The sequence below is a fragment of the Eubalaena glacialis genome, chromosome 2, assembly GCF_028564815.1.
Source record: "Eubalaena glacialis isolate mEubGla1 chromosome 2, mEubGla1.1.hap2.+ XY, whole genome shotgun sequence".
Lineage (NCBI taxonomy): Eukaryota > Metazoa > Chordata > Mammalia > Artiodactyla > Balaenidae > Eubalaena > Eubalaena glacialis.
In genome coordinates this window covers 38,661,519-38,680,400 of record NC_083717.1, presented here as the reverse complement: position 1 = coordinate 38,680,400, position 18,882 = coordinate 38,661,519, and the positions used below count along the sequence as shown (strand labels likewise).

At 51.8% G+C, this 18,882-nt stretch overlaps 1 pseudogene; it reads left to right on the top strand.

Annotated features, from left to right (window-relative positions):
- Positions 1-18,327: 18,327 nt before the first annotated feature.
- Positions 18,328-18,674, top strand: LOC133084008 (large ribosomal subunit protein P1-like; annotated as a pseudogene).
- The last annotated feature ends 208 nt before the right edge of the window (positions 18,675-18,882 follow it).

Here is an 18,882-nt window from a genome sequence, read left to right as displayed (position 1 = left end):
CCTTCACCCAGACCCTCCACCACAGGACCTTTGCATGTGCAGTTCCCTCTGCTTGGATCATCGTCTCCCCCTTCTTGCTCTGGTTACTTCCTATTTATCCTTCAAGTCTTTCTCAGAGAAGACACCCTGACCTCCGTGACTAGGTCAGGCCCCTTAGAACCACAAACCTCTTCTTCAAAGCCCTATAACTCAGCACAATTTTCCATTTGATCTGTGTGGTGATGACTTGAGTGTTGCCTGTCTCCCCCACCAACGGCAGGCCCCATGAGAGCAGGTCCTTGGCTGCTTCTGCTCACTGGCACTAGGCACGGTGCCCGGCACATAGTAGTTGCTCAATACATATTTGCCAAGTGAATGCACACAGGCGTGAATGGGTGCATGGATGAATGAGTGAGTCAATTCAGAAGTCACTCCTTATTGGAGTCTTTGCAGCCCATCTCCACCCCTGTCTCCACTCCCACTTAGCCCTGGGAGAATTGTCTACCCCCTTTTCTGAGCCCTCCTCCAACCATGGCAGACAGGCAAGACTCTTGCTAGGGCCAAATGCATCTCAGGGCCCACGCTTGTCTCCTCCCTCAGCTGTCTGTCAGCTCCTCATTCATTGGCCACTCCCTGCCCTGGCTTGGGCCAGCGACCCCTGAGCCTGCCTGGAGGCTTGGTAAACAAATGCATGCATGGATTGTAAGTATTCATAGGTTAATTCATTCAGGCATCCCTGTACAGGGTCTTCAGGGGAATCCTGGGTGCCCATCTTTGGGCTCAAGGGTGCTCTGAGCCGTCAGCACTTCCCTCCTTCTCTCTAGAGACCTGCCCCCCAGGGCCTTAGTCTGGACAGTGTGGATTTCGCATTGCAGTGACCTACAGCCACCCCTATTAGGCCTGGGCTGATGGCCAAGGGGCAAGAGTGGGAAGCCAAGTACCGAGGAGGGGCTCCAACTTGGGCATGGTGACAGAGGGAGCAGCAGCCCCTGAGGGTGACTGAGAGTGAGAAGTATGTGCTTCCAGTCTCCCTCCATCAGGGCTAGAATTTGCCAAGGAAAGCCATCTCTGTTGTACCCCTGAAGGCTGGCACCCAGGAGTCATGCATCCCCTTGCAACAAGTTTCACTCTGTAAGACCTGCAGCCCTCTCCCACCTTTGCAGCAGAAAGACACATAAGCCTCCTTGGCCTAATCTCTACTCCAAACAAAGAAAGAGGCCCTGCCTGGCCCACCATGGCCTTTTCCTGTTTGCTTTGGACACAGCCCGTGGGCCCAGCTGGCTGGGATCTTTACCCTTTTGGAAAGGGCCTCTTGTCTTCAAAGCTGGCACAGCAGGCAGCCCATTGCCCTGTAAGGAGAGGTCACTGTTCTGCGCACTGTGCCAGCCCAGGCTGGGGGCACATAGAGGGGCATGCTCCACAGCCCCCACCTTCTCTGATAATAAAAAGGGATCCCTCTTCCAGCCCCCTGCCAAGGCCCAGGCATGGTCATCTCCACACCCCACTGGGTAGCAGTAACCGTGCTCTTCTCCCCTGCCACCCAACCTGCCCACACACCTTGGCAGAGGGATCGTCCTCTCCTGCTTGAACCTGGTCTCTGGCTCCACACTGCTTGTAGAATGAAACCTCAGCTCTGGCTTGAGCCTGAAAACCTTCTGTGGACTTGACCCTCTGGCCTCTCCTCTTTCCAATGCCCAATGTGGCTCCAGTTATGGGTATTTCCCCAAACTCCCTGGACTTTTTCATACCTCTGTGCCTGTGCCCATCCTGTTTCCACTGCCAGGAATGCCTTTCCTCTCCCTCCTGTCAAACTCCTACTCATCTTTCAAAACCCAGCTCAAACGTCACTGCCTTCTCATGAACAGGCAGCCCCTTTCCCCTGGGTGCTTCCCTGGCCTCTGGTTCACACCTCTATCACAGCACTTAAGGCCATCTATGTGTTCAAAAGCTTCTCACTAGACCTAGGCACCTCAAGGGAAGCCTCTGTGACTTTGTACACCCCTCCATGCCTAGCACAGGGCAGAAGCTCAACGCTGGCTAAATGAATGACAATGTCCACAATCCTTGCCTTGGCTTATAGGTCCAGTGTGATCTAGCCTCCAATGATTCTCTGGTCTCATCTCAAGCCTTCTCCCCCTGTTGCTCTGCCCCAATGGCCTCTTTTGGTTTCTCAAGCCCACCATCTCTTCCTTCCTCCACCCCCACTCCACCCTCACCCTCACCCTCACCCCAAGCTTCTCTTTGGGCCTGGACAGCTTCTGTCTTTCCCTCACATACCACCCACTCATCCCGGAAGCTCACTTCAGCGATGCTATCCCAGGGCAGCCCTCCCAGCACCCCCAAGACTCAGCACCATAAGGATGTTATCCTCTATACCAGGCAAGCACCTAGTACACAGCAGGCAGGTAACACATGCTTGTGAAATGGAGCAGCAATAAGAAAACGAGAGGCAGTGGTTAAAGATCGAACTCGGCGTTAATTCAGACCCTGGATCCTCAGCACAGATTTCCCCTCTATGCCTCACGTTCCTTCTTGGGCTCCTACATTGTGCATACAAACCACTTTTGTGAGTTTTGCCATATCTGTGATCCTCCTGTACATTATTTAGTTAACATTTTTCTTTAAATAAATTCACTACTTACTCTCCTTCTGAGCAATAATGACCATGAAGTCATGGTTGGATGTATTACGTTATATTTTTTCTGATACACATTTCAATTTATGACTATTGATTTTAAAACTATTCATCTAGGTAGCCACCGAAATCATCTTGTTCAGCTGCACTCACTTGGGGAATCACTGCTCCACCCTGTATGATTCTGGGGTGGCATCACCTGCAGACTGTCTTTGGAGTGGAAGATTTCTGCAGGCGAGCAGAATGTGTGCATTCCTTTTACCATTCATTTCTTGATGGGGGAGAAGCTGAGTATCCGGCTCTGGTCTCAACCAAAGCAGCCTTCCTATCTATGGGTTTATATATTTCTGCCCTGCCTATGTTTTGGTCCGGGAACAAAAGTTCTAAACTTAAAAAAAAAAAAAAAAATTAAGGTCGACAACAATCATGTTAGAGAATATTTGAGGCATAGCCACTCGTGTAGAAGACATTAATTGAATGGGAAAAGTCAGCTTTATCTCAGATATGGGGGTACAAGTTGCCTTGTATTCAAACATGACAACACCAGGAGCCTGGGAGGGGCTGTAGTGGGGAGAGCTAGGACCAGCAGTCAGGCAAACAACTGCGCAATCCAGGCTCCCTCACCGATCACTGGGTCTTGGGGTAAGCTACTGCTCAAGCTCACTCAACACCTCGCTGCCCTATCCTCCTCAGCTGCAGGGCTGGGCAGGCTGGGAGCTATGGAACAACCTGAAGCCCATCTGTCTGCTCTGAAGGAGCAGCGAGTTAGGAGCAGGGATGAGGCTGGGGCCCCAATGCAGGGCACATTCTGGCCCCTCTGGCCCCTCCGGCCCCTGGCCTCCTCCCAGACTTCTGAGGTCTCCACCCACAGCTGCATGAGGCTGGGCCTGGGCCAGCCCCCAGGGTGCTTCCTCTGGGAGCCTTGGACATTGTCCATCCTGTGAGAACTGCAGAAGGCCCTAATGGGAAGTCAGCTCCTGTTTTGGCCTCTGGAGCCCAATGCAAGGGCACTCAGGAGCGAAGGAGCAGAAGGGGCTCTCTTGGAGTGGGGGAAGTACACCAGCCTTGGAAGGGCCATTCTGGGCTGTGGATCCTCCCATCTGTGTAACTGAACAGATAATCACCATCAGGATAATCACCACCATTTGGCTGTTGAGAAAACCAAGGCACAGAGAAGTTAAGTGACTTGCCCAAGGTCACACAGCTAGTTAGTGGCAGGTTCTATTGCTTAACTATATATGCCTCCCAAAGCATCCTCTCATACAGCTCCCCACATTTCCTACTATGCAGTGCCCAGGAGGGTTAAAAGACCACAGGAGGAGACACACACATTTTAGCATAACAACACATGACAACAAGTTAAGGAAGGCCAATCTGGGCAGGATGAAAGACCTGATCATCTTTTAGGGGAACTGTGTGTCCCTTCTTCTGAATTTTAGAGGCACACTAAGGGACATGGAGCAGGAGTGGCTGCTGCAAGGAATAGCTGAGAGACTGGGAACCTGGTGGAAGTCAGCTTGGGGTCTCTACAAAGGGGCCATGAACTCCCTGCCCCCAGACCAGGACCGGGAGCGGGGGCTGGTTCTAGGAAGTGGAACTTCTTATCCGAGGGGGAGCGCTGTGCTACCAGACACAGGTCTCTGTGGAGGACCCTGGCTTGCCTTCAAGGGTGCAGCCGAACCACTGTAGCGTCTCCAATGACGGACACCCAGGGTTGGGCCCAGGCTGGAGGTGATGGCTGTTGGCCTGTGTGAAGGAAGGCACCCAGGGGACTCAGTGTGAACAGCTGGCCTACTGTCCCTGCCATCCCTCCCAGACTCTCGAATAGCCCCCAGCATGGGGTCCTGGATTTTCCACCAGAGCCAGAGGCCCAGGAACTAGGCCCCATTCCAATACCCTGATTGATGCCTTCCCACGTGGGGACCCCCACCTGTCTTCTCAGAATGCTTAGCAATAAAACTCTTGAAGCAAAGGGGCTGGAGGACTTGGCTTAAGGGTTGTGGAAGTGGGAAGGAGCTGATGCCCCACTCCCTAGAAGGCTCTGGGGGAATCACAGGGCAGGTGGCCGGTCTGCCTCACGCAGTTGAGCCTGTTTCTCCATCTGCGAAGCGGGAGCAGCTCTCTGGGGTAAGCTTTCTTCCACTGATAGTCTAGCCTTACACTAGGGCTCTTTAGGGAGGTGGGCTAGTGGAGGATGCCAGCCCACTGCCAGAGAGGGGCAAGGCACCCTGCCTTCCCCACCTCCCCTGCCCCCAATGTGTCCAAAAGGGATCTTTGGTGGATTGGAGGCCCATTTCCACTTCCGTGTGACCATGCCCTCATTTCTTCCCTCCCCCACCTCACATATCTACAGCCAGCTCCTCAAACACAGACAACCAACGGGAGGGCCCATCTAGTCCAAGACTCTGCTTTTACAGGTGAATAAGTCAAGGCCCAGAGAGGTCCAGGTCAGTTAGCGACTCAGAGACTAAGCCACAATCATACCTTAGGCCTGACTGAGAACAGTGCTCTGACCATTCAACCAAACTGCCTGGTTGGTGCAGTCCCTGGGCTGGGTTGGAGGGAGGAGGCGGATTCAAGTTACAAAACCCAAGGCATGACCCAACTGGGGCACCCGTGCCCACTGCACTGCAGGGGGTTTGGAGGTGCAGAGTTAGGACCCCACTGGCTCCATCTGGAGGACCCCTCCCCAGAACAAGTGCGGGTTGCAGTAGGAGCATTGATCATCTCGGCTGCCAAGGAGTGCTGGAGCAGGCACTCTGTTCCCGCCTCAGGAAAACCCGCAAACTATGGGGTTGTAAGGAGCAAGGGAGACGACGATTGTTCAATGGGTGCTTAAAAATAGGAATTCCCTTTAAGCGGTCGGGGGGAGGGCTTTGGACAAAGGCAAAACGTCCAAGGTTAGCTAAGGGGGACTCCTGCTGCGGCCTTGACCCTGGCCCCCCCCCCTCCTCCTCTGGGGGCTGTATAGACCCCAAGGGCTGGCAGGGATTCCGTTCATCTTTGGCTCCGCCCCACCCACTACGAGTCTGAGCTGCTGTGCCTCATAGTCACCACGCTCGCACCTCTGTCCCCACACCACCCTGCCTCAGACCCCAACAGGGTAGAGTCCGCTGCACCAGCGGGGTCTCTCCATCTGTCCTCCCCTTTCCAGGTGGGCGGCCCCCTGCCCGGCTGATAGGCCCGCTGCGGAACCAACTTGGCCGCGAGATCGTAGCGGGATCTCAGCCAAAAGAATTCTTCGCTCTCCTTGGACCTCAGTGTACCGGTCTGAGAAGGGGGCGTCGGCGGGGACGTCGGGGTCTCTGCGCGCGCTTGCGTCGATGTCCCTTCCTCACTGTGGCTCCCGCCCCGCAGCTGCCCCAAAGCCCCTCCGCGCCCCGCAGCCCCTCTCCACCGCGCTCCACTTGCCTGTGGCCGCCAGGGCGCCCGACCCTGACCTGCTCGGAGCCTCCTCTCCCGAACGACGAGCCGGACCGGCCACGGACACTGCCCACCAGGACCTGACTCCTCCTTTCCCCTTCTTTTTAAAGGGAAGTAACCTGACCCGACCACTACTCCTCCCGGGTTAACCTCTGCCCCCCCGCAGCTCCGCCCGGACTCCTCCCCCGCCTGCCCGCAGCCTCCCAAGAGCACCCCCGATGGGGAGCCGCTCCAACGACGGCCGGCCCGCAGGCCCTGGAATTGCTCTTCGGTTCCAGGTCTCCCGCTTCCACACCCTACCCCGCTACGTCCCCCAGCCCCGCTGTGGCCGGAGCCCCAGGGCCCCGCCCCCCCCCCCCATCTGGACAGCATCTGCCCTTGGGGGAGGGACACAAAGCCTCGCCCTTCGAGTTGGGGCGCGGGGGGTGGGGGGAGCCCCGCTCATTCAAAAAAATAAACTGGGCATCCCCCGGAGATGGCTGTTCCAGATAATTGAATGTCGGCAGCACAGAATTTAACTTTCGTGATACCTGGGGCTCGTCATTAAGAAGGCAGAGAAGCAGCAGGACCTAGCGGGAAAAAAAAAAAAGACCAGAGCCAGGAGTATGTTGCTTCCAGCGGCTGTGCGGCCAGGGGCAGGGCACTCCTCTTCTCTGGGTATCTATTTTACTGGGCAGTACCAGATGATATTTGTATTCCCTTCCTATGGCTGCTGTAACAAATTAACACAAACTTAAAACAACGCGCTTATTATCTTACAGTTTTGTAAGTCAAGTCCAAGATGGATCTCACTAGGCTATATTCAAGGGTGTCCACAGGGCTTCCTTCTGGAGGCTCTACAGAACATCCATTTCTTTGCCTTTTCTGGCTGCCCACATTCCTTGGCTTGTGGTCCCCTACCATTTTCAAAGCCAGCAGTGGCCCATCCAGTCTTTCTGACATTGTATCACTCTGATGTTAACTCTTCTTTGGCCTCCTGCATCTGCTTTTAAGGATCCTTGTGATTACATTGTGTCCACCCTGATAATCCAAGATAATCTCCCTATTTTAAGGTTAGCTGATAGCAATTTTAATTACTCTTTGCCACATAGCAAAGCAAATTCACAGAATCCAGGGATTAGGACACGGGCATCTTCAGGGAGGGGGCATTACTCTGCCTACCACAAAGTTGAAGATGCCTTCCAGAATCTCAGGTTTAGAAGCAAATTTAGAGATCACCCAGTCTAACTGACTCTCCCTCATCCATTACTGGGATCTGTGGGACAGTTTAGCACTGCATCACCATGGTCCAAAGTGGTTGCTTTTTGACTGACTTGCACTTGCTCTTCCTTTAGAAACAGCACAAGTGGGCTAGGGTGCTCTTAGTAGCAGCCTTGCTTCCCCTTTCTCATTTGTTCCTGTGCTCTTAAAAGCCAGGTCACAAGTTTATTGGAGTATAGAATTGTATGTAAAGTAAAAGTTGGCTCTGAGTGATACCCTAGCAGCTACTCTGGGCCTCCAGTCTCATGCTGCCTGGCCCCCTCCTCTAGCATATTTGACATAATCCTCTCTATGGCTGACAAGCCAAAGAAAGGCTCAATCAGGCCAGGAGAGAATCTTCCATTCTGGGTCCCTGCCTTTCTGCTTTAGGCTCTGAGGGCATTTTGAGAGTAATACACAAGCCACTGTGGCAGAAATGCAGCCTGACTTTCTGGAGGGCAGTTTGGGGATGGAAATGAAGGTCACTTTCAGGAATTCAGCCTGATGAACTAGAATATTTATGGACAAGGCTTTTACTGCCTTGTATTATTTATAATTCAGGAAAAATCAGAAATAGCCCAAATATGCAGCTATAGGTGATTGGTTGAGTAAATTATGGTCTTCCCATATAATGAAATACTATCCCACCATGAAAAACAAATCATGTTTTATAACTACTGAATGAAACCATGGGAGAATTTTTTTAAATCCCAGAGTGGGGAAGTCCTTTATAAATATTATACAAAACCTGAAGCCTCAAAAGAAAAGACTGATAAATTTGACTACAAAAAAAAATTTTTTTTTCTGCAAAAAAACCACCACAAGCAACGTCAATAGGGAAACTTCATACTGGGGGAAAATTAGCCTTATCTTGATCACTGTTGGAGCTCAGAGGTAGGTACACTGGGAGTTCCTTATATCGTTCTCATTACTTTTGAGTATGTTTTCAAATTCCTGTAATAAGGAGTTAAAAATCATTTAAGCATATACAAACTTCTGTATGGCGAAAGACGATTATTACACGGGATTACAATATTTGCAACACATACAACAAAGAATTAATATCGATAATGTTTAAAAAGTTCCCTCAAGGTGATTTTTTAATTGAAAACTGGCAAAAACTCACAGAAGATGAAATAAAAAAGGCCAACCATCACATGAAAAGATGTTCCACCTTAGTTGTATTCAGTAAATGCAATTTCAAAACAATGAGATGTCGTTTTTTGCCCATGATACGGGCAAAGGTTTAGACTATTGATAACATCTAGAATTGGCCAGGGTATGGGGAACTCATGTTTTCATATACTCCTGGAGCTCTTGTGAATTGCTCTGACTGTTTGAGAAAGTAAAATGGCAAGACCTATTAAAAATTCACATGCATATCCCCTTTGACCCAGTGACTCTGCTTTGGGGGCTTTATCCTAAACCCTGGAGAAACCCAACCAGAACTCAAAGATGTGTAGGAGGAGGCTTATTGCAGCGTTCCTTGTTACAGAAAAAAAAAAAGGCCGAAGTGTCCATAGAGTACCACTTAAACAAAGTATTAAACATCCACAGGGAACATTACACAGCAGTTGGAGAGATCAAGTTAATTCTGTTTATATGACCTTGGAATGATGTCCCTAGCATATTTTTAAGTTAAAAAAGCAAGAGTCAAAGTAATATATTTACTATTACTCATCTTCATAAGAACTTTCTTGGTGCATGTAGACTTGTGTAGAGTCATGAGTGTTGGGGTGGTGGAAATGCACCTGCCAAATGATTAATCTCATCGGCCTCAGTGAGGTCAACCTGATGCAGGGGGCTGGGGGGAGCAGGGCCGGGAGAGACTACCATTTTTCCCTTGTACACCTGTGCATTCTTTGAATTGTTAGAACAAACATACATCTGTACTATTTTTGGAGCAACCACCACCAAAACCATTAAAATACTACTTAAAAAAGAAAAGGAGATAGAAAAGCTTTGGGGAAGAGGGAGCTGGAAGGGGTTAAGGTTATTCACTCACTCATCCAGTTGGTCATTCAGTCAACAAACATTTAAGGAGCACACACTGCCTGTGGGCACTAAGCTCCTCTCTGTGCAGGCAGGTGGCACCTGTCCTGGGGGACTCACGGTCTACCTGGGCAACAGCAGCAGGGATAGTAATGTCCACTGGGGCAGAGGCTGGGTCGGTACTGTTTTCTGCTGTGCCCCAGTGCCTAGCATGGGAATGGACACATATCAGATGAATGAATGAGCCAGGTTCCATCCAGTTGTCATGACAGTGGGGAGGAGGGCCACTCTGTTGCCTGGGGAGGGCAGGAGAGGGCCATCAAAAGAGGGAACTAATTGGGTTGAGTCTTGAGGATTGAGTTGAATTATCCTGATGGACAGGTGGAAGAAGGGTGTCCCAAGCAGAGAGAGGGACCAGCATATGCAAAGGCAGGGGGTCAGGTGCCTGTTGGGTATGAGGCTGGGGCGAGCAGGGACTGGACATTGGAGCCTTAAATGCCGTGGTAAGGAGTTAAGACTCTATGAACTTTGAGTAAAGGACACTGATGGAGTCAGATTTGTCTTTCAGAGTGAGCCTCTGGGGAGAGCATGCGTGGAGGGGACCAGCATGGAGGGGAATCAGACTGGAGGCTGGAAGAGCAGTTGGGAGGCGTAGAGCCTCTCCAGAGGTGAAGGATCTCAGCAGCAGGCAGAGACCAAGGGGCTAGGGGATATTTAGGAGGCTTGGTACCAGGAATTGTGCATGGGTGGGTAGAGGTAGGGTTTTGGGGGAGAGAGGGAAGGGAACCAGCGCTGCAGCTTGGGCTGGAGAGGATGTTGCTAGAGTCAGCACTTCCTGGAGCTGAGAGTTTTTTCTTCTATTATTTCTCATTGCTGTTGTTTTCAAGAATTCAGTTTGGGTTTTATTATAAAATTGATCAAAAACACATTTTTTGAAAAAAAAAAAAAAAAGGACAAAGAGCTGCTTTTAGAGCTGACTCTCTTGGCAAGGCCGGAAGTGGGAAAGAGCCTGCTGTTGATGTGAAGTTGAGCCCAGCGGGGTCCCAGGCATGGAAGGGACAGAATGGACTGGGAGCCTAGCGGGAGGGACAGCGGTCCCTGAGGCGGGGTGAGAGGGAGGGACAGGCCAGGCGGGGCAGGAAGGCAGGGTGAGCACCGCTCCCCTGGGCCGGCTCCCATCCTAGTGCTCCCTCCACACCCCACCCAACCACACACCGGCCACAGGCTGCCCCCAGGAGCCTCCCAAGGGCAGGGCAGGATGCTCAGAAGGAGGCCAGCTTTGCAGGCAGACACGTGGCTTCCAGTCAGGGTCTGACACTTACAAGCTGGGCAACTACCTTACCCACAGCCTTCGCCTTCCTCGCCTGTAAAATGGGAAAAACCCCTCGTCGAGCTGTTGCGAGAGTTACTCGAGAAAGGTTGTGCACGGCGTTTACCAACGTCCGGCCCGCAGGAGCCCTCAGTAATGATTCCTTCGTGGATGATATGGGTGCAGTGCTCGTCTTTGACCCACTTGGCATAGCCCATGCCTCCTCTGGGCATGCCTCTCCCTGGGCATGTCAGCCTCTTTGTCTAGAAAGTCTCAGTTCTGGGGGTTTCCCCATCTGCCTTCTCGGCCACCCCTCCCGCATCTCTTCGCAGGACCTGCCATCTCCTGAAAGTGCCCTTTGCCTGAGCCCCCTCCTGGACCCTGGCTCTCCCATCCCCCTGAGAGCGCCAAGCTTCTCCCCACCTCCCACCCATAGTCTTTTCCATCCGTCCCCCTCTGCAGGCCTTCCTTCTGCCCACCCAGCCTGAGCTCACCGCACTCCACCTGCCAGTCTGTGAGCCTCCTTTCCCGCCTGGCACTGCCCCATGCAGTGGAGGAATCTCTGTAACATGCCCGTTTTCACCCCCACTGATGGGTTTCCTAGGGCTTCCACAAACTGGGTGGCCAAAAACAACAGAAACGTATTCTCACACTGGTATGGAGAGTTACCAGTCTGAAATCACAGTGTCAGCAGGGCCGTACTCCCTCCAGAGGTGCTGGGGAGGATGCTTCAGTGGCTTTTCCAGCCTCTGGTGGCTCCAGGTGGTCCTTGGCTTGTGGCTGCATCACTCCAATCTCTGCCTGGGGTCACGTGGCCTTCATCTCTGTGTATCTCCTATACGGACACTTGTTATTGGATTTAGGGCTCACCTGAATAATCCAAGATGATCTAATCTCCAGAGCCCTAACTTAATTACATCAAACACCCTTTTTCCAAATACGGTCACATTCACAGGTTCCAGAGATTAGAACTTGGACATGTCTTTTTGGGGGACACCATTCAACCCACTACACTCAGCAGGGCCCTGGGGCCCTCCTCAGCTTCCCCAATCTCTTCCAGGCCAGCCTTGGTCCACTCGCCATGTGGCTCACCTGAAGCACACCCACCTGTCACCCCCAACCCTGCACTGCAGCCTCCCTCACCTCCAGCATCAGAAAGAAAATCACAGGCATCCTTCCCACCGGCCCTCGGGGCACCGCCTTCATGGCACCTGGGAGACCTGCTCCAACCTTCTGGCCTCCCAGGGCTTCCTCCTCTTGCTCTGGCAGCCTGAGACCTTTTCCAAAACTCTCTTCTCTGAAACTCCAGACTCTGGACAGTCAGCCCCTTCTCAGTCTCAGGGACATTTGCACTCCCAAGCCTTCACTTTCCTCACATATGAAGAGGAAGATCTGAGAGGAGGATCTGAGAGGCCCCTCAGGCTGCGGCATTCTGGAATTTCTCCTCTTCAGAGCCCTCAGGAGGCTTCAGGGCTTCCACCAGCCCAGCTTGTCCCCTAGTGCTCCAGGGCCCCCGAGAGGCGCAAACTGTTCTGGAAAGGGGTCAGCCTGCCCTTGGCCTCGGTCATGGGAAACGGGTCAGTCCTCTCCCTGGTACTCAGTTCTGCACAAAACGTGGCCCCCAAGACAGGCTGCCCACAGGAGAACTGGGACCATGGGCCCAGTGGTCACTGAAGCCTACTCCAGGCTCCTAGGGACCTGGAGCCTGTGCCTGGCTGGAGGTTTCAGGAAAAGGTTAGACCAGACCCTGAGTCCAACACTGCTACTTTCAGGGGGCGGGGGTGTGTGGACAGTAGCAGTTAAGGGTCAGGCTTTGTAATCCTGCCTGTGATGCTTACTAGCTGAGCAACTCTGGGCAAGTATTATCTCTTCTCGGCTTCCTCATCTGCAGGTAGTAATAGCACTTTACCTCTCAGGGTTGTGGTGAGGATTAAGGGAGGGAATCCACAAAAAACTTGTCAGGCAGCTAGGGTCGAATCAGCCTAGCCATTTTATCACCGTCATTATAGGCAGCCCCGGGCCTCCAGCCTCTGTCTGTACTTGCTTCTCCCTTCAGCCCCAGACCTGAGCCTCCTGCCCAAGACCCTAGGGCTCAGTGATGTGATGATTAAATGTTTAACAATCCGCAGGGGGTGGGCTTGAGGGGCTAGCACTGATTTAGCATTTTTCCCATCTCCATGGTGTAAATAATCCCACCAGTCCGAATTCAAGCTACCACAGGAGGCGGAGCTGGGAAGAGACCATCTCCCCTTAATAGACACAATGGTGTGCAGAACCACAAGAGCATAAATACCAGTCAGAAGTGGGAACGTAATTAGGAGGCCATGAGTTTTGAGTATTATAATCTTTGTTTTTTACATATTTTGTTTAATGGTAAGCATATATGATTTAATTTTTAATAATGGCTATGTTTAACAACTGATTCGTGAAATTCCTGAAATTTTAACAGCCGGCTCTCCCATGTGGGTACCAGCTGGCTCCAGAACCCCACTGCTGCCATGCTGTGCCTCCTCTTCCAGGAGACGTGGGGCTGCTCTGAAAACCGTGGGGCCTGGCATCTGCCCACCTCCTCTCCCCCAACAAGGTGACTCTTGGGGAACACTGTGTTTAAGCAGGTGCTGTCTTTGGGGTTCCATATGTAGCCCATATTCATGCCTGGGGGCCCTCACCCCTGCACCCTTGGCCTGCCACTCAAACTCCTTTGGGGTTAAAAGGCACAGGTTTTGAATTCAGGCACACCTGGTTCAGATTCTGGATCCAGCCTTTAAGAACTGAGTGACCCTCAGCAAGTAATATAATCCCAAAGAGGTTCATTTTCCTCATCTGTAAAATAAGGATAAGAATCTTATTAGAATTCTAGTCTAACAGAGTTGAGTTTTCTATAAAAACTGTTTATTGAGGTATACTGGACATACAATAAACTGTACATATTTAAAGTCTATAAGATCTGACATGTATATACAGTCATGTAACCATCTCCACACTTAAGATAATGAACATATCTGTCACCGCAAAAGTTTTCTCATGCCCTTTGTAATCCCTCCCTCTTGCCCCCCTCTTTCCCACCCGGTTCCCAGGCAGCCACTGATCTGCTTTTTGTCACTATAGATGAGTTTATGTTTTCTAGAATTTTATACAAATGGAATCATTTGTGCCTGGTGCAGAGTACACACTCCAAATCCACGAGCTGCTGTAGCAGTCAGCTGAGGCTATGCTATACTGCAGCAACAAACAGCCCCCAGATTTTAGCATCTTACAACAAGGTTTATTTCTGACTCACATTACGTGTCTGTCATGGGTTGGCTGCAGCTCTGCACTAAGTCAGCTCCACTCCAAGACCCAGGTTGAAGGAGCAGCCCTTATCTGGGACACTGCAGGTCCCTTGGCAGAGATAAGAATGAACGTGGCAGCACCATGACTCCTGAAGTTTCTTTTTAGAAGTGGCACACCTCACTCATGCTCAGGTTATTGACCAAAGCAAGTCAGGTAGCCAAGCCTGATGTCAAAGGTATGGGAAGTGTCATGCTCCCCCAGGGAGAGGCAATAGATATTTTGAACAGTAATAATGTCTACAGAGCCACTTTCACTATTATCGTTGATACTGTTCTAGTTGGAGATCATGCAGAGGTTCCACACACGCGATCTAGCCTGATGTCCCCTGATGCACCACCACCCTGGGCTGGGTGCTCTCCTTCTCAAGGGTCAGGGTCCTCCCATTCACCAGTGCCCACCTCATTGATTTGGAAATTTAGAGACTAGCTAAGCCCACCAGGCCCCACATCTCTGTCATCCTTGGCCCCAGCTCACTCTGTGCACCCATCCCATTCCCCTGTTAGCCCTTCCCCCCCTTCTCACTGAGCCCCAGAAACCCTGGTTCCATGGCCCGCACTCTCCCAATCTGGGCCTCTCCTCTGAGCTGGCTGCCTAAACTGGGCAGTGTCCCTGTAAGCCAGGGGTTCTCTATGCACACGGCTTCCCTTCCCTCCCACAAGCCCACCCTCCACAGGCATTGCCCACTGCGTCTCAGTCTCTTCTGACTCTGCTCCTCAAATCTAACTTACACTCACCCCAAATCCAGCTCCTCCATGGTGCCAGACAGAGCAAGGCCTATCATCTGTGGGGCTACTCAAGCCCCTGGTCATCGCCTGCCTCACCCATCCCCATGCTTCCCTCCACGCTGGATGACGATCCCCAAGTCCTATCAGTTCTAATCCTAGAATGCCCCATGAATCCTCCAATTCTCTCCACCTCCATGGTCTCACCCTGACCTGGTCACCACCAAAGGCTTCCTAATTAGACTCCTGGAATGTTTTTTTCTCCCTTTTCATCCATTCTCCTCACTAAAGCCAGAGCAAAACTGGACACATACACCTCCCCCATGCCCAACACACGCACACACAGACCACTCCTTCCCTGGCTTCCTACTGTCCTCAGGATGGGCTCCAACACATTCCCTGACTCCAAGGCCCCAGCTCTCCATCACCTCCCTGATCTGTCTCCACTCCTGTCCTCAGCTACTTGCAGGCCCTTTGTTTGCCCAGTTCTCACTCTCTCTGGCCTCCCAGCCCCTGCAGGAAGTGGCTAATTCCTTGATGAGTGAATGGGTTGTGCTGAGCCAGGGGGTCTTCCCCACCACTCACAAATGAGCTCAGAACCCCCGTGCTTGCAGCACCAGCTCTGCCTACTGAATGCATTTGAGGGTTGAGAACACAGGGGTCTCTTCCAGCCTGGGAGGACGGTGTGTGAGGATGGGGTGTGTGGGGTGGGAGAGAGACCAACCAGTGACAAGGACGACGGTAACAACAACGACCTAACATTTATTCACCTCGTACCATGGGCACTATCCCCAGTGCTTCCCAGAGACAAATTCTTTCTTTTTTCTTAAACCCGTAAGTGGTTTTTTAATTGAAGTATAACAAGCCTAGAGAAAAATACAAAATCATAAATGAAGAACTCAATGAAGGTTCACAAAGTGAACACACTGTGAAACCAGCACCCAGATCAAGAAAGTGAGCTTTCTCAGCACAAGGAGCCCCACTCCTGCCCCTTCTTCTCTGTCGTTCTAGGAGGACACCCACTATCCCAGCTTCTAAAATCATGCATTCACTTTGCCTGTGTTTGAAGTGCAAATAAATGAAACCATACAACCTACATGGTTTTCTGCCTGGCTTCTTATGCCTGGTGTTGTGTTTGTTAGATTTTTCCACGTTGTTACATGTAGTTGTAGTTTGCTCTTTCCCGTGGCTGTGTAGTAGTCCAGGGTACTTATTTATTCATGTATTCCATTCTTGATGGGCATCTGGCTGTTCCCAGTTTTTGGTGATTACACATAGTGCTGCTGTTAACATTTTTGTCCCCGTCTTCCAGACACGCACACTAGTTTGACATCACTGAGTCATAGGATAAGCATGTACTAACTCCAGCGGATTCCACCAGGTTTCCCACTAGCTGTGTTCGAGGTTCTGGATTAACTCTAATCCTCAGGACAGCCCTCTGCATGTGATGTGGTGGACAGGCGTCTCTTCCCTGCTTGGCAAGCTCCTCACTGTGTGATGCTGGGGCCAGCCTCCTCTACTTGCTGCCCTGGCCCCTGGACCTGAGCTTCACCAATCAGAGGCACTGCCTGGGAGTCTATCTATTCAGGGAAGGCCAGCAGGGTCTGTGGCCCTGGGGTCCAGTGTTGGCAGTGCTGGTGGCGTGCTCCAGAGAATATTTTTCCTTGTGTCCTGGACAGCTTTGTTTTGGGCTTTCCACCTTTCCATTGAGTGTGAGAGCTTCCCTATGGCCCTTTAGTAAGCTTCTGGGTTGGTGCTATTGTTTGCAACCAAGAACCTTGACTGATTCAAGGAAGCTGTTTTACTCCCATTTCACAGATGAGGAAACGGAAGCACAGAGAGGTTAGGGATGTTGCCCAAGGCCACACAGCTAGCAGGTGGTGGAGCCAGGATTCAAACCAAGTTTATATCCCATTCAGCGCTTTATGTCTCTATGATAAGTGCGTTCTCATACACTATTCCTACAACTAGAAGTAGGCAGCTAAATGACTCACTCAGGCTCATGCAGTGAATTGAGAAGCCAGGCCCCATGACTCCCACCCCACAGAGCTTCCTGCCCTCAAGCCTGGAGTAGGTGTGGAGCTCCATGCATGTTGAGAGGGGAACAGCAGAATTGTTCATTCATTCATTCATTCATTCATGAACAATCATTTATTTACCTGACAGCTAAAGTGGGTCAGGCACTGTGCTGGGCACAGCAAAACAGCAGCAAAAAATAGTGAAAAGAACAGAGTTTGACATTACAAACACTATCACGTCAGGTGATAAGTGCCATGAGAAATAGGAAAGGGCAGGGAAGTCCTCTGACAGCGACATTTGTGCAGACTCTCCTGAAGCGAGCGAGTGAGAAAGACCTGAAGACAGGCAGAGGGGATGGCCAGGGCCAGGGCCCGGCCCGGCCTGGAGTCTGAGGCCTTTCTGGAGCCACGGGAGCCAAGAGCAGCTCACCAGGTCTGGGCTGGAGCTGGGAGTGGGTGACCTGATAGGAAAGGGTTGTAACCCTGAGCACTGCGGCTCAGGGAGAGGCCTGAAAGGACGGCCCGCTGCGGGCCACCAACCTGTGCCAGGCACATCGCAATGCCAGGTAGCGTCACTGTATCACTTGCCTGTTTGGCACAGACCTTGGACCCAGGGATTTCCTTCCAATCTTGTAACATCATCGTGCACAAAAAACAGCTGATGGGTTGGTTGGCACTTCATAGGGCCCAGGTAGGCCCCAGTTGGTGGAGAAGAGGCAGGTAGAGGCTGGGAAACTCATCAAAAAACGAGAGGGAATTTCAGCAGAAAACACCCCAGAGTGCACAGTCCAGCATCTGAACGGGAGCCACCTCCTCGTGGACCAGCTAGCTGTACCTCCCAGACACACAAAAGGAGTTCCAGAAAAGCTGGCTTAGCAGTTAGCAGTTCAAATCCTAGCTTGCCTCAGTTAGAGAAGCACTTTCCTAGCAAGAAAGGATTACCATCCAGGCTGTACATATTGCCATCTTTGGCATGCAGCGACCTCAGGCCTGCCAGCCAGAGTAAGATTCGTGTGGCCCGCGGCCAGCTGGGGAGCCACTCGGAGGCTTGGAGAGGGGTCAAGGGAAGGGCGACCAGTGCCAAGGGCTCAGAACTGGGAGGTTGGAGGAAAGCTTCAGTGCCAAGCTGCCCAGGGCAAAGGCGGTGATCTTCTGAGGTGGGCATGCCCTGGGCTTGTGTCTCTTGGCCTCCAGTTTCACTTTCAGCTTGTAAGGGTCTAGGGATGGGGTACGAGGAGGCTCCTTGCCCCTCCCACCTCAGGGCCCCAGCGGGAAGAGGCACACTGACTCACCAAGCCACAGTTGCCATCAACAGGGCCCTACCCAGGCCAGCAGAGGAGCGAACTGCAGCAGCTGCAGGTGTGGCAACCTCCTGGGTTCTCCTCTCTGTTACCACAGGAGAGGTAGGGCCTGGTGGCAGAAGCATCATGGACCACCAGTAACATCCCCAAGCCCCCATCTGGTACCTCCACTTGTCGGTGCCTGAGACAGACCTGTTGGTAAATATTTTGAATATCACCTGAGCCTGGGGAGTCAATGGATCCCAGTCTTTGAAAAATTCACCTGGCTCCCTCTCCTCAGCTGCCGCTAGGGTGCTCAGTCCCTCCGAGGAAGCTTGGGTCGCATTGGGGTGAGGCCCTCACTTCATCCGGCGACTAGCACCACGCCCGCCTCTCATTCGCTTGTACCATGGCCTCCATCTCGGAGCTCACCTGCATCTACTCGGTCCTCATCTTGCACAACTATGAGGTGATAGTCACGGAGGTTCAACGCCCTCATTAAACAGCTGGTGTAAATGTTGACCTTTTCTGGCCAGGATTGTGTGCAAAGGCTCTGGCCAATGTCAACATCGGGTGCCTCATCTGCAAGGCAGGGGCTGGTGGGCCTGCCTATCAGCTGGGGCGGCACCAGCAGGAGGTCCTGCCACCTCCACCACTGCTGCCCCAGCTGAAAAGACAGTGGCAGCAAAGAAAGAAGACTCTGAGGAGTCTGATGATGACATGGGCTTTGGGCTTTTTGACTGAACCTCTTTTGTAACATGTTCAATAGCTGAACTCTTAAAATAATAAATGAATAAATATTTACCTGTACCTCCTCTTTTCTGTCATTTCAGCTGTGCCTTTATCCCATGGGTTTGTAAAGGGCATTCATCATCACCAATACAGAAAATAACCCCCAACCTGCCCTCTTGAAAGTGTGGTCCAATCCTAGGTGGGAGGGGAGGGCACCCTA